Source organism: Sorex araneus, chromosome 4, assembly GCF_027595985.1.
Source record: "Sorex araneus isolate mSorAra2 chromosome 4, mSorAra2.pri, whole genome shotgun sequence".
NCBI classification, from domain to species: Eukaryota; Metazoa; Chordata; class Mammalia; order Eulipotyphla; family Soricidae; genus Sorex; species Sorex araneus.
Window position 1 is genome coordinate 179,939,570 of NC_073305.1, and position 15,968 is coordinate 179,955,537.

At 40.5% G+C, this 15,968-nt stretch overlaps 1 protein-coding gene across 6 annotated transcripts in view; it reads right to left on the reverse strand.

Annotated features, from left to right (window-relative positions):
* RGS17 (regulator of G protein signaling 17) overlaps positions 1–15,968 on the reverse strand; it is a 143,385-nt gene that overhangs the window by 30,016 nt on the left and 97,401 nt on the right. The gene's annotated exons all lie outside the window — the stretch shown is intronic.

A 15,968-nucleotide genomic window follows, 5' to 3' on the forward strand; every position in this document is an offset into this window, starting at 1 on the left:
ATTTTAATTCGCATTTCTGAATTTTAAACCATTTGAAAACAAAGAGAACAAAAATGTACCTATAACGCTTTCTGCAGGCGTCTTTATTGTGGCTTATTTTATGGAAGACAAAGTAAATACCTCTCCTAGGTACACTAAAACAAGCATTTATTTAAATCTCAGGAGCAATTTTCTAGGTCAATAACTTAATGAAGAATATATCCGGGGCATTTGAGAAAGTAAGGAAATGCGCCCTCAGTGTGCAAAGGTTTAGTTTTGTTTAGGTTCAGGGGAAGATGGATAAGAGGTGATGAAATCTTACCAGCTGCCCATTTTAGAGTTGATACGACTGAGAGATCACCATGGACGGGGTTTACTCTGGAAAAGAGTCCAGTAAGAAAAACAATTGGTTCTTAGAAACTTTGAAAACGGTTGCCAATAAGATGGAAGCTTTGCAGTGTCCATGGCAACTCTGAGTTAGAGGCCAGTCACCAAAGCATATACAGTTGCACAAACTCAACTGAGACGTCAATAAGATGCCTGAATTTAATACACCATGATTCTGAGGATCAAAAATAACCCGCTGTTCCTGGGAAATGCAGCTGCTCTTCAAAATCTTAATATTTATTAATATTACATCATTCATATTAATGATGTTATCAATATTAATATTCTCACATTGTAGTATTGCCTTTTCTTTGTATTTAAAACCTTCCACCACAGACTTTTCAGCACGACAATGAAAAATACAACGGGTTCCAGGTTCTCAAGATGAAGCGGTAGTTTAGTCTTCAGTGTTCCATTTTCTTGAGTCAAAATTCTAGGCTAAAATAGTACAGTTCCAGACCCAGAAACAAATCTCAGAACCCAGCGGCTTTTGGCAGAAATGTGCCTGGACTTTGCATTAGGTTACTGGCCCTGGGTCACCCCAGGTGGGAGACGGTGCCATCCCTGTGCCCGTTCCCCTTGCTGGCGTGGTGGCCGCCATTTTCCAGAGGCCAATGGACAAGCAGGTACGGGCCTGCAGTGACAAGACAGTGGGGCCTCACGGGATTGGGTTGGAGCCGGCCCCTTCCTCCCCTGGCCAGTGAGACCCCGAGTCTCAGCCCAGGAACGGGCCCTCTTGCCACTGATCAAGTGGCTTAAGTCACGATCCCAGAGACTCAGAAACAAATCTCGGAACCCAGTGGCTTTGGGCAGAAATCCCTCCAGATTTAATTATTAAAATTTCAGAATTCCAAAATCACAGGGCCGCTACTGCGGTTGTGCACCAGACATCATATGCTATTCATGATCAGCAATAGAATACAAAGGGTCTAAGGTTGTCTTTTCAGTAGATCTGAGTGCTGGGGTAAAATCCCAAATAATAATGGTGGGTCTGGTGTCGAAATGTTGAATGCAGTCAAAGTAGAGAGAGAATAATGTGGAAATCACGTCCCACACAGGTAGTGGGGAGGGTGCGGGATGGGGGATATACTGGGAGTTTTGGTGGTGGAAAATGTGCACTGGGGAAGGGACGGGTGTTTCATCATTGTATGACCGAGACTTAAACCCGAAAGCTTTGTATCTGCTCTCATGGTGATTCAATAAATAAATTTATTAAAAAAAATAGTACAGTTTCATTGGGGAATCAGTAAGAATTTACAAATTATCCAAGACACTAACTTTATTCAATATTGTCTGGATTGGAACCAGGATGAGTAAAACAGGGAGGGGCCCTGAATCGGAGGCACTTGGACAGGATAAGCATCAGAGAGCACTGGGAAGGGAGTAACAGGAGAAATCAGCGCATAGAGATTTTCAGATCACAGAGATCTGTCTCTCCCTCTGCGTGAGAAAGGCATGACAGAAGAGGTGACCAGTAAACTGGGTCGAACAAAGAGCCGGTGTTTGCCAGATGGAGAACTGGACAAAGGGGATCCAGGCAGAAGAGGAAAAAGGAACATTCAGAGTTTGGGATGGAGGAAAAGTCAGGTATGGATGGAGAAGAAAACGAACATATCACAAGTGTCAAGTAGGAAGTGATCACTCCGAACAGGTAATGAGAGTTCAGTTGTGTAAAAGGCCACGTAACATGAGAGTGGGGTCAAAATCTAGACCACACGTCTTTGAGACAATCTTGGCTCGGCGTGCTTTATTTTCCCTCTTCAGAATGGGGTAATGGCGGGGACCTTACGGCACAAAGTTATAGAGCGAATCATCACACAAAGGGAGATCACTACACTGTGAAATGATCAAATGTGTATGCTAAAGTGACAATTCCAAATTTACCAAGGCTTCTCTCAACCCAGGGAACCGAGACTTTCTCACTGCACTGTCGCACTGTGTCCCATTGTTCATCGATTTGCTCGAGCGGGCACCAGTAATGTCTCCATTATGAGACTTGTTGTCACTGTTTTTGGCATATCGAATAGCCATGGGGAGCTGGCCAGGCTCTGCTGTGCAGGCGGAATACTCTTGGTAGCTTGCCAGGCTCTCTGAGAGGCAGGGAGGAATCAAACCCGGGTCAGCCATGTGCAAGGCAAACACCCTTCCACTGTGCTATCGTTCCAGTCCTTCCCCGAACAGAGACAGACCTGTCTCGGTCGAGGGTATACGAGTAGCTGCGCTCCCCTGCTAGAACCTCCAAACAAGCTCCTCACTGCAATTAGTAAGAAATACTTCATAATAAGAAATGGGTTTCTTATTATAACAATGCTACACAGTGTCATAATAGTGATGACATATTATATATCATCATTATTATTTTAGAAGAAACAGGGTTACTTTACTATTTCTCTTAACAATCCTCAAAGGGAAGCAAGGAGGTTGTGACTGCTTTTGCTTTATTCCAGAGGATATTCTCATCATGGGCGATTTACACAAAGTCTATCACAGAAGCATGCCCGAGCGTGTATGGGAGCACAACCTTCTGCTATCTCTCCTCATGCTCATTATCAATGTGCAAAGTTGCTTCTCTTCAGATAAAAGAACTTACTAGACAAACTCATGATATTTACTCTTTTGTTTGTTTGCAGACATTGCCCTTAAATGTTGAGAAAGGGCAAACCTCCTATCACAAAGTTATTGAATGCAATGCCCCCGTCTCATCATTATCACAGAGCTATCAATCTACACTGCCAGTGGACCACCTATATATGATAGATATAAGGGAGAAGTTACTTTCTGAAATTTTTTAGCACTCAAGGTGACCAAAAAGGAACTGTTACAAAACCCAAGTGCCTGAGAACAGATGATTAGTTAAAAAAAACCTCTGGTACATCTATACAATGGAATACTATGCAGCTGTTAGAAGAGATGAAATCATGAAATTCACATATAAGTGGATAGACATGAAAAGTACCATATTAAATGAAATTAGTCAGAAAGAGAGGGACAGACATACAATGACTGCACACGTTTGTGGAATATAAAATAGCACAGTATGAGGCTAACACCTAAGAACAGTGGAGATAAGGGCCAGGAGGGTCACGCCATGGTTTGGAAACTGGCCCCAAGTACTGGGGGAAAAGGCAATTGGGATGGAGAAGGAACCATTAGTAAATGATGATTGGAGGGATTACCCAGGATGGGAGATACATGCTGAAAGTGGAACAAGGACAGGACACAATGGCCTCTTAGTATCTGTATTGCAAACCATAATGCCCAAAACTAAAGTGAGAGTAAGAAGGTGGTACCTGCCACAGAGGCAGGGAGTGCAGTGGGGTGTAGGTGGTGGGTGGGACACTGGGAACAATGGTGGTGAAAAATGTGCACTGGTGGGGGGATGTGTGCTCGAGCTTTGTGTGACTGAAACTCGTGCAAACTTGTAACTGTATCTCAGGGTGATCCAATAAAACTTCTTTAAAAAAAAAAAAAAGGAAGGAGCTGCTATAGGAGAATTTTGCAGCAAAGCCTGAAAGAAAGAAACAAAGAGGCGATACTACTTTTATATCAGACCAGATCTGTCTGTCTGCAAAGATAAGTTCCACTTGCTTCAATGAACACAGTTAGCTCCGGGGAGAAGGTGAGGAGGGAGGGAACACCAATATACTGCTTAGAACAGAGTACACAAGAAAATAAACTACCAGAACCTAGAATTAAGCCACAGGACACCCATACATCACTTGGGACCAGGAAAACTTAGTAATTGTTGGTTCTGTGACTTGAAATTTCTCTCCTTCATTTGTACATTTGGTACAACTTGATTTGGCATGCAGAGATAAAACTGTTTAGAAATTTGCATCTTGAGTTGCTATAAAATAAATGTGGAAAGTAGACATGCTCCCTTGCCTTTTCATAATCTTGTTTCATTCCCATGTCATAAAACATCTATTGCATTGATTTTAAGCTTCTATTTCATAGTTCTCTCAAAACAAGCAGCTATTAAAAATCTGTTCACTAGATGGAGCTGTGCATCTATAAACAGGATGTTTTCCGAGAAACCGCAGTGAACGAAAACTGAAAAAGTTTCTGCGCGGAATTATCCTTAGAAAACATACATAAACTCATATGTGCATTGAGTTGTATCTTTCTAAGGAATTTCTATCTTTCTAAGGAATTTGAAGATAGACTTTCCAGTCCCTTGGGAGTGAAATAAACTCAAAGAAGGTAGATTTAGTCTTGGGACATTTATATAATTGTGCCCATTTTTTACACTGTGGTGTAGGAAACTGTTTTGGATCTTATCCAGCCCAAAGCTATTTGATGTAGGGATTCTTCAGTCTTTAAAAAAAATACAGACACAAGGGCCGGCGAGACAGTACAGTGGGTAGGGCGCTTGCCTTGCACGGGTCCGATCCTTGGCATCCCCTATGTTCCTCCAAGCCTGCTAGGAGTGAGTCCTGCACAGAAATAGGACTGAGTGCTGAGCACTGCTGGTCCCCCTAAATACAAGCACAGTCTTACTGATGTGTAATCATGCTTTCCAGCGTTAGGTTGTTTTGAACTGTCATGTCTCTTGCTTGGATTAATATGGAACTTAACAATCTTTAGAACCAATTACTTAGGAAAGTTTTTTTTTTTTTTTAAAAAAACCAACAGTCCAGACAAGTTATTTAAAAACAATGTGGGTTTTTTTTTTTTTGGCAATGCACAGGGGTTACTCCTGGCTCTGCACTCAGGAATTACCCCTGGCGGTGCTCAGAGGACCATATGGGATGCTGGGAATCGAACTCGGGTAGACCGAGTGCAAGGCAAACGCCCTACCCGCTGTGCTATCGCTCCAGCCCCCAAAACAATGTTTTACAAGAGCCACTGTGAAAACGAATTCTCAAAGAGTTTCAAGTTTTTACAGTTTGAGTTACGTATAAACATTTTTGTTGAGCATGGAACTAAACAAGAATCTCTCATCTTCTTATAATCTCTTTGCTGCCGGTTTCTATTAAAAAAGTTTCTATTAAAAAGATGCTTTTCAAAAACTCTCTTTTGTCTTGCATTAAATTTTTTTTCCTTTTTGGGCCATACCCAGAGGTGCTCAGGGTTCCTCCTGGCTCTGCACTCAGGAATTACTCCTGGTGGTGTTTGGGGGACCATATGGGATGCCGGGGATGGAACCCGGGTTGACCACGTGCAAGGCAAACATCCTCCCCACTGTGCTATCTCTCTAGCCCCTTGCATAAAATCTTTTATTCCAAGCTTCAAATCATGCATTGTAGTTTTATGGCTACATTAGTTTGATTTGGAATGTCAACTGCATTTGGTTAAATGGTTACAATCCATATTCACTTATGTAAGTTTATGTTTAGTTAAATAACTGAAGCTTCTACTATGGCATATACCGGGTTGATCTTTCCCTTAAAATTTTGAAAATTCCAGGATCAAAGATTTTGATGTAACTTATCTATACGCTCTAATCAAGAGAATCTCCTACTTCAGGTCTCAGGTTAACCAAACTCTTAAAGTTCTTCCTTCAAACCACTGTAAAATTTCCAAGTCATACTATGACAGTGGACATGTAAAGGTCAACAGCACTTCTATTTAGCTAGCAGATACTATTGTTAAATGTTGAGTATTAAACCATATATTTTGGGTATGTCAGTTCAAAAAGGAGCTCGGGCTTCTGGCTTTCATTAAATTGTGTCCTTATCATTAAAAATGGATAGCACAGCGGTAGGGCGTTTGCCTTTCACTCGGCTGACCCGTGTTTGATTCCTCCGCCCCTCTTGGAGAGCCTGGCAAGCTACCGAGAGTATCGCGCCCTCATGGCAGAGCCTGGCAAGCTACCCGTGGCGTATTCGATATGCCAAAAACAGTAACAAATCAGTCTCACCATGAGAGACGTTACTGGTGCTCGCTTGAGCAAATCGATGAGCAACAGGATGACAGTGATAGTGACAGTGACAGTGACTGGATATGTTAGACTCTTTTTCTCTTTTTTTATAGACTTTTTTTTTTTTTTGCTGTTTTGGTCACATCCAGCAACACACAGGGGTTATTCCTGGCTCATGGACTCAGGAATTACTCCTAGCGGTGCTCAGGAGACCATATGGGATGCTAGGAATCAAACCCGGGTCGGTCGCCTGCAAGGCAAACGCCCTACCCACTGTGCTATTGCTCCAGCCCCACCTTTTTTTTCTTTATAGACTTTTAAAAATTGAATCACTGAGAGACAGACCCTTACAAAACTGTTCATGATTTTGTTTCAGTCATACAGGGTTCGACACCCACCCCTTCAGTGCACATTTCCCAGCACCAATGTCCCCAGTTGCCATCCCATCATCCCCCACCCACCCCCCAGCCTGCCTCTCTAGCAGGAAATTTTCTCCGCCCCCTCTTTCCCTCCCTCCTTTTGGACATTGTGATTTGCAATACAGATACTGAAAGGTTATCATGTATATCCCCTTACCTACTTTCAACAGTCAGTTCTTGTTCAGAGTGATCATTTCTAACTATTATTGTCATACTGGTCCCTTCTCATATGTCACACTCTTGATACTCAAGAGATACACCTGAAAATTGGCAGTGTCTCTTGTCCATTCATCTGCTTACTTCTTCCCTGTCATGTTCCTATTTCTATGTTTCTGAAAATGTATAGAGCATGGTAGGGACATCCTGAGAACAATGACCAAAGGTGACAGAGAGACAATTCTGCTGTGTGGGGAAAACCCAGAAGTATAATGAATTCATACCTCTGGGAATACTGGAGAGTCTACAGCTGCCTCCTACATGATCCTGAGATATTTAGAATTATACCTGCACCACTTACTTAAATGTTGGGTAGAAAACTCAAAGAGTAAGAAACAGGTTAGTGTTATATTAACTGGCAACATGTACCAGGAATCTTTGCTAAGGGGACAGTGGTGAAATAGTACAAAATTTAGTAAATCTCTTTCAGCCTGAAGCTTGCTGGGACGTCAGAAATATCAAAAGGGGATTATTCAGATCACCATGAAGATCTACTGAATGTTACACTGATTTATCTGTTATTACTGAACCAATGCAGAAACAGGTGTGGAGAGATGAAGTCATTTCCAATGATTTCAACTAAGAAATGGGAACACCTCCACGGTTAATTCTAGTGCCATTCTTTCTCTCTAGGTTGCCTCTTGAAAACAGATTTTCCACAGGGAGGATAAGTTACTAGAAATGTGAGTAATATTTAAGCCCGGCAAGACTACATATGTTTGGAATGAAACATGTATAATTATTATTCCACTATTATTTATGGAATTGACTGAGCATTTTGGAAGTTACATTGCTTCCTACCCAAAAGTAGCCATAACAGAAATTGCTTTCTACTTTGGAACTGATGTGCCCATGCATGAGACAGAGACAGCATCATGTATGGTACTTTGCTATCTACTTTTTGTGTGTTTTTGTAGAGCTGGAGATAGAGCCTGGGCCTCTCATATGTAAGACAAGTGCTTGTTCCTGATATACATCCTTGGCATACGTTTGTGGTATCTTAAGTTACCAGAATTTTTTAGAACTGGAAATCCTATTGCACAATTGACTTCCCATTCAAAAGAAATTTTTTGATTTTTCCCATCTGGCAAAGAGGATGAGTAATTCTGATATGAAATCCTCAGCAGCAGGAGGGATTTAGCAGGTCTAGACCACAAGAGAAAGGAAGTCATAGCCCCAAAAGAAGGAAGCAGCATTTTAATCAGGAGAAGGCATATAAAGACAATATGCCAGTTATAGTTGGATATTTAGGTTTTTCAGATTCTGGCTATTGTACTAGCTGCAAAGAACATAGATGTGCTTGAGTCCTGTCAAATTAATGCTTTTGTATGTTTTGGGGATAGATGCAAAGAAGTGATAATGTTGGGAGGGTGTCATGTTAAGTAAGATAAGTGAGAGGGAGGACAAAATATAGATCATCTCACTCATCTATGCAAATACTGAGAGTTAAAACCAGAGAATCCACAGGCTTGGACAATAACAAATCCTGGGCACTGGAATACAAAATCAGTTACCAAATCATGGGAGGAAGGAGAGGAGAAAAAGACCAGACTAGGAGAGATATAGAGAAGGGCGGAAGGTGGTGGGTATTTAAGTGGTGAGGGGGTGCAGTAATTTAGCCTATCAATAACATAAACTTTGACAAGACCATAATGACCTAAATTGTAATAAACATGAACAAGAAAAAAATTCAAAATACTAATTAAAAAACCAAGGGACTGGAGAGATAGTACAGAGGGTAAGACATCTGCCTGCATATGGCTGACTCAGGTTTGATCCCCAACAGCTTATATGATCCACCGGAAGTGACCTCTGAAAAAGACCAGACTGGGAGAGATGCCAGAAATAAGTCATGAGTAACACTGGGTATGGTTCAAAACACCAAAGCCAAAAGCAACAGCAATAAAAAGAGAGTAAAATTATTGAAAATACTCTCTAAATAATTAGTACTTATTTCAATCATATCTAACACAATCACATTAAAAAATAAGTAACAAAAATGTCAGTTCTTTTTTGTGTTTTTTTGGGGGCCACACCTGGCAGTGCTCAGGGTTTACTCCTGGTTCTGCCTTCACGGATCAGTCCTGGTGGGGTCAGGGGTGTGGGGAGAGAACCCAGATCGCCCATGTGCAAGGCAAATGCCTTACCCACTGTTTACAATCACTCCAGCCCACACAACTTCATTTTTTAGGCATTATTATTATTATTTTTTTTTTATTGGAAGGGCTAGGGCAATTGATGTGTGATTGGGGAGTGTTTCAAAACACTAATGAATTCAAAGCAGCTAATGAATTTTCTCTGGATTTGTAAGTGTTGAATTTCATATTGCTCTTTCATTTGCTTTTATTAATTCACGAAGGAATTTCCTCAATAGGAACCTTCGATCGCTGTGGTCTGGGAGCAGTAGAGCCTTGAGGAGGGCATTTCTCTTTAATTCTTCCTCCTCAGCACTTTCCGTAAAAGCCCGACTCTCCCAGAGTCCCTGGTCACCTTGCAGCAGGCTGGATGACAAGACATTTGCTGAGCTTCATTCCGCTGGACCATCCCGGAGTCCTGGCAACATGGATTGTTCTCTCCTCCGTGTGCATCTCTGGGGCTTCTCTGCTGGTTCTCAGCCGTGCTTTTGGGTGATCTCTCAGTCTGTGTCTATCAGGGCAGGGGTTTGCTACTTTTTTCCTTAAAGGCGGGTATGTCCTGAGATTTCAGTCCTGAGGTATTTTCTTTATACTGAACCCTACGGCGGTCTCATCTCATACTGGAGACAGATGACTCTCCGATTGTCAGATCTTAGCACAATCTGTCCTGCAAGCATCAGAGTAGTTTCTACAACTAACCCTTAGGTGCCTCAGCTGGAGCAAGTCCAGTTATCACCTGAACCTGGCTAAAACTGTCTCCCATTACAGTGTTCCCTCATTTGGAGAGATCACCATCAATCACCAGTGGCGGTATCAGGACTGGGAAATTGTATATCTAAAAGAACGATGACTAACTTTGTAAATCATGGTATTTTAATAAAATTAAAAAGGGAGAGTGCATCCTAAACTTTTAAAAATCTGTAATTTTGCCTTCTTAAGATTCTATCTATTTTTATTTGGGGTCCCTGAAGTATAATCTACTAGCAGTTTCATTTTTTTTGTCTCATTCTTCTAAAATCTCTCCTTTGCCTCCAGGGGATATGCCTAAAATATAAAATGGACTTTTTTCCTTATTAATTAATCTTCAATCACTTCCTGTATACAAAAATAGCATAAAGTCCTAACCGCTTAATATAACATAAAAGACATTTTACTACTTGTCATTGCCTCACTCTCTAGTCTTCTGCCAGTAATACTAAAAATATTTGAGTGCTCACTCTTGGAATCCTTTGTCACTCTTTACTCAAATATGTGCATATTTCTACGAAAAGTTAGGTGTGGGCACACACAAGAATGAAAAAAATAATGCGTGAGAAAAAGATCTGGTTATTCCCCACCAAGTATCACCTTCCACACATTTATACCATAGCCTGAAAGAATGTGCGAATGTGCATTCAGGCTATGGTGACACAAATATTTCTTTTGGTGACACAAATTTTCAGATTTACTAAAGTAGACTCCACCAGGCAATTCAATCAAGCATTCTCTATCTTAGTTCAAAAGCATTTACTGTGTGCTGAATAATATAAGCCAAAATATAGCTTTGGTTGTTTTTAAACATGAAGCCTTTGTATTTGCTAATGAAAATGTTCTCTGCCATCTGACCAGTAAGAACTTTTGTGATTTTAAATGTGCATCTTCTGATTATATGGAGGTTCCAACCGAGAAAATAAGAAAATGTGTCCAATGGCAAATTCACCCCATTCAGTCTCACCCAAGGCCAAGGGAGGTGGTTTGGGGGCAGCCTAATCCCAACAGCCGTCTGGAAGCTAGGGAGAACCTGGTACAACAGAAGCCAGGGAATAATATGATGGTCACAAGAATGATTTAGAAGTGGGGCTGGAGTGATAGCACGGCGGGTAGGGCGTTTGCCTTGCACGCGGCCGACCCGGGTTCTAATCCCAGTGTCCCATATGGTCCCCTGAGCACCGCCAGGGGTGATTCCTGAGTGAAGAGCCAGGAGTAACCCCTGTGCATCACCGGGTGTGACCCAAAAAACAAAAAAAAATGATTTAGAAGAGAATTAATTTTAACGAGTGCATGGCATATAAAAGGTCTACTCTACAAATGCCTTATTTTTTGGTTTTGTGAAGATATCTTGGGATGTCTGGGTTCAGTTTGATTGTGGTCTCTTTGACTTCAAAATCCGTGTGAGTTACAGAAACCAATGAGAAGAATCTACCCTCACCATGGCATAATGGAGCTCCAAAACAACTCGCAGTTCTGTGATATTTTTGAGCTGCGAGGACTTTGAAATTCTGTGTTGATGACTTATGTTCTTGTGTGAGAAGAACTGGGTCTTTGATAGTGGCAGCTCTGAGGAGATTGCACAGTGCTGCTGATAAATGATTCCCCTCGCATACCTGAGCTTCTGGGTTCCCGAGATTACAGGGCTGGGGGATAATGGGCTAGAGATCATCTGTGTGTCTGAGTGTTGTGCTTCTTCTTTTTATTTTTTAGCCATGGAACAGATGTGCCTTTTTTTTTTCTTTAAAAAAATATCCTTTTGGGGGCTCTTAAACATTGCATGAGGGAAAAAGAAGCATGAAAATGTGTGAATCTGTAACTGTACCCTCACTGTGACTCACTAATTAAAAAATAAATAAATTTTTTAAAAAATATAAAATTAAAAAAAATAAAAAAATTAACATAAAAAAATAAAAGCCCATGTTTTTTTTTTTTTTAATATCCTTTTTGGGGGAAATGTCCCTTTGGCTTTTGAAGCATGCACTAGTTTTTCCCCATAGGCAAGGAGCTAAAGTGTGACAGAATCAGAGGCGAAAATAGGACATTATTTTTGCACTGTTCTGAATTATAGCGACTCTGGAGCTTGTTAGAAATGGAAGGAAGGGCCAGGGAGATGCACATTTCTGAAGTTCTCCACATTACCATTACCATACCACGATGAACACCAGCAGGAACGGGGATGATCACCCTGAACATCCACATCCACACGGTCTGGGAACTCCGGAAACTCAGAAGTCCCAGAGAAGGTGATCTGCGCTGTCACAGGGCTAATAGTTGTACTCAATTCAGTCTGTGGCCAGTTTCAACTAAACACTTTAGTTTTAAGTTGTTGTAGCCCAGAGCTAATAGAGCATTCACTCAATCGACCACATGATCAGGATTCAAACATGCATGACCTAAAGGAACAAGAGTCAAAACAGCCTCCAAAAACTGTCCTGTTTTTGTTCCATAATTCATGCTCTGTCACAATAAAATGATGAGGAACTTATATTGAACATGTTATCAGTTAGCGCACACTTGGTTGTGGTGTAATAACATATTTTGAAGAGGTGAGAAATTATACCCCTAAAACTACATACACGATCGTGTAAACAACTACATTCTTGAAAATAAAAATTAAAAATATTTCCTCTTTCTAGGAGAAAAAAAACAAAATTCAGTCTCCTAAATATGCATAGGACAGATAAAATCTACTCTCACTAAGTATTTGTTTGGCAGTAAGAGCATAATTCGAGTAAAACTCAGTGCACTTTCTACTTTGGTGTTTTATTCTGATTCAACTCAGAAATAAGTTTGGTCAGGCAATAAACTGCATAACGATAAATATGTGATGCACAGTGACTTGAAAATCAAATTGCTTTTCTTCGCAAGGCGATTTCACATTCACAAGCTGCTTTTGTAAAAAAAAATATTGTTTCAAGCAAGCTTCTCTTTAAAGAGATTTTCTTTTCTATAATAAAAGTATTTCATAGCCCAGTGAGCATTGAATTAAATGCTATGTGTCAGAAACTGTTCTAAATATGTCTTTTCTCTAATGAAAATTTTACAACTGTAAAGCAGTATAAAGTAGTGGTTTTTATCACTGTCATTTGACAGATGAGAAACTTGACGACTGGATGTAGTAAGTAACTTTCTGAAGGTCCCACAGACAGTGATAGGAGGTGATAAAATAAAAACCCAAGAAGTTTGACTACAGAACTGCCATATTAAAATCACTACACTGTATCTGTGGATTAGGTGAGATTTAGGTGATCTCTTTAGGAGTGATACAGGAAAAAGAAACACACTCACAACTATGATTGACCTGTTTGCCTTAATTAGCATTCTACTTCCTCAGTCTGAAACAGTTAAGATAAATTAAGAATGGAAGGAATAGTGAATAACGTTCCTGACAAATAATCATCCTGGGAAGCAATTTCAACATCTAGAAAAAAAATTCCTTTAATGCTGGGATGATCAGTGGTAGAGCATATGCTTTGCATACATAAGGTCCTGGCCTTGATTCCTAGTATATGTGCATACATGCTTATGCATACACACACACACACACATACACACTGTTCTGGGAAAATAACTTTTAATCTTCCACCTTACTGCAATATCTAATAGTTTTCTGGAAATGAAGTTTGTAAAGTGGATGAGAGCTTCTTTAACATAAAATTTTCCCTATAACAATCTGAACAATTTGCCTTATCATCTATGTGTTCACAACAATAGAATATCATTATAGAACACTGTTATGCAATAGCATGCTCTCACACATGCTGAGAAGGTACCTCGCAGATTTAGGTCTTCTTCTGATACACTGCAATAAGTCTGAGAGCTCCACATGGCCAGAAATAGTTTTGAAGATGCAACAGTGTTCTGGATCTTAAAAGACCCTTAGAATTAAGGTTCTAGTGAAAATTCAGTTAAATCTACCTTCCTCTAGAGAACTCTCTTCTACTTTCTTCTAAATCTTGCAGACTCTGCCAAGGGCCAGGAATATTGCTCCATGGTTGGAACCCTGTCTCATGAGCTGGGGGGAGAAGGCAGCTGGGATAGAAAAGGGATCACTAAGTCAGTGATGGTTGGAGGGATTGCTTGGGATAGAAGATGTGTGCTGAAAAGGACAAAACATTTTTTTTTTCTCTATAGCCAAAATTTTTTTTGCAAGTAGGACCCTTGACCTGATGTTTTCGGCATGCTTGTTTAAAAAGATACACTCATATAACTTTAGAACAAGAGAACATGCTGCACAGTCATAGAAAAAAACTACCTATAAATAAAATGTGGGATTACAACCAAGCCTCAAGTGAATTTGACACTTGTGAGACTTCTATTTTCTCTGTCCTTGATCTGTTTCAGAACAGGTCTGATCGATAAAGGACCAAACTTGATAGCCTCTCAGTATCTGTATTGCAAACCATAATACCCATAAGTAGAGAGAAAGAGAGTAAGAGGGAAACTGTCTGCCATAGAGGCAGGGGGAGGGGTTAGATAGGGATAAGGTAGGGATATTGGGGACATTGGTGGTGGAAAATGTACACTGGTGGAGGGATGGGTGTTTGATCATTGTATGACTGCAACTCAAACACGAAAGCTTTGTGGCTATATCTCATGGTGATTCAATTAAAAAAAAATCTTCAGACAGTAATACAGTGATACAGGTCATGTTAATTGTTTTTTTGGGAGGGAGTCATTTGGGGGAATTTGGGATTGGAATGGGTTCTCTCAATACCTGAGTCATAGATACTGAGTACTAAATGGACCTTGAGAATCAGTCTATCTAGTTCCTCAACATTGTGCCAATGGCAGAAAGAAAAAAAATAAAACAAATCACAGAGATGACTACTTTGCATGACATCAAAGAGCTCACCCAAAGTGCAGCGTGAAAAGCAGAATCTCTGACTTTCATTCAAAGTTTTAAAAGAATGAGCTTTCCCCTCTTGTCTCAGTGGCATTTTAGATAGCTGGAATTTTAGATAGCTGGACATTAAGTCTGTTGCTTATTTTCTCTGTGTCCCTTAGTGTCCCTTATTTTCTCTGTGTCCCATCAGTGGCCAGGATTCCTCCTGACCCACTCCCCTATGAAATAGCATGTGACTAACTGCCATATTCTACTACATCTATGTACTACTACACAGAAGAGCCTGGCAACCTCCCCATGGCATATTCGATATGCCAAAATACAGTAACAATAACAAGTTTTATTCCCTTGACCCCAAAAGAGCCTCCAATCATTGGGACAGATGAGTACAGAGAGGCTGCTAAAATCTCAGGGCTGGGATGTTACTGGTGCCCGCTCGAGGAAATCAATGAACAACGGGATGACAGTGATACAGTGATAGAGTACTACTAAATATAATCTTAACATTCTTGTGCCTCTTGGAACATTGTTCAAATAACCACAAAGATAATAGTAAATAAATATAAAATAAGAAGTGTGAATGGAATAAAACACGACATAAAGTAAATGTTCACTCTTATCTACTTAAATGTAGATTTCCAGGAAAGTTTACATTTTCCATATGGAGATACATGCATCCAACCAAAAACAGTCTCCAATTTCTCTGATTTGCATGAAACAGAAATATGTTGATATGAAAACAACTCAACTGAAATGTCCAATGAAAGATGAATGCATAAACCAAATGAAGTGTATAGGGGCTGGAGCGACAGGACAGCAGGGAGGGAGCTTGTCTAGCTTATAATCGACCTGGGTTCCATCCCCAGCATCCTATACAGTCCCCCAAGCCTGCAAGCAGTGATCCCCAAGCACCACCAAAATGAGGCCTCCCCAAAACAAAACCCCCAAAGAAATAGGTGTATAGTATATATATGTATGTATATATATGTATGTATATGCCTACTGGAATACTATGCAGCTGTCAGAAAAAAAAGAGAAATCTTGTTGTTTGCTACAACATGGATGAAATTGGAGGGCATCATATTAAATAATTCAGAAAGAAGGAAAAAATATCAAATGGTATAGAGAGAGTCAAGATAAGGGAATAAAAAGTCTCAATGATGACCAACCCTTTAAAAACTGAGTGTCCCAAGGAGTGGAGGGGCAAGTCGGGGAGAATGAAGATTAGACACAATCAGTGGTGGAGGCGCTGAGGCACTTCAGAGGTGATGAGGTGCAGTAAATTTGCACCTAAATTACACTTGAACGCTACTGTTACCACATTGCTCACAGAATAATTTGGAAACTGCTTTTGAAACAAACACGAAACCACA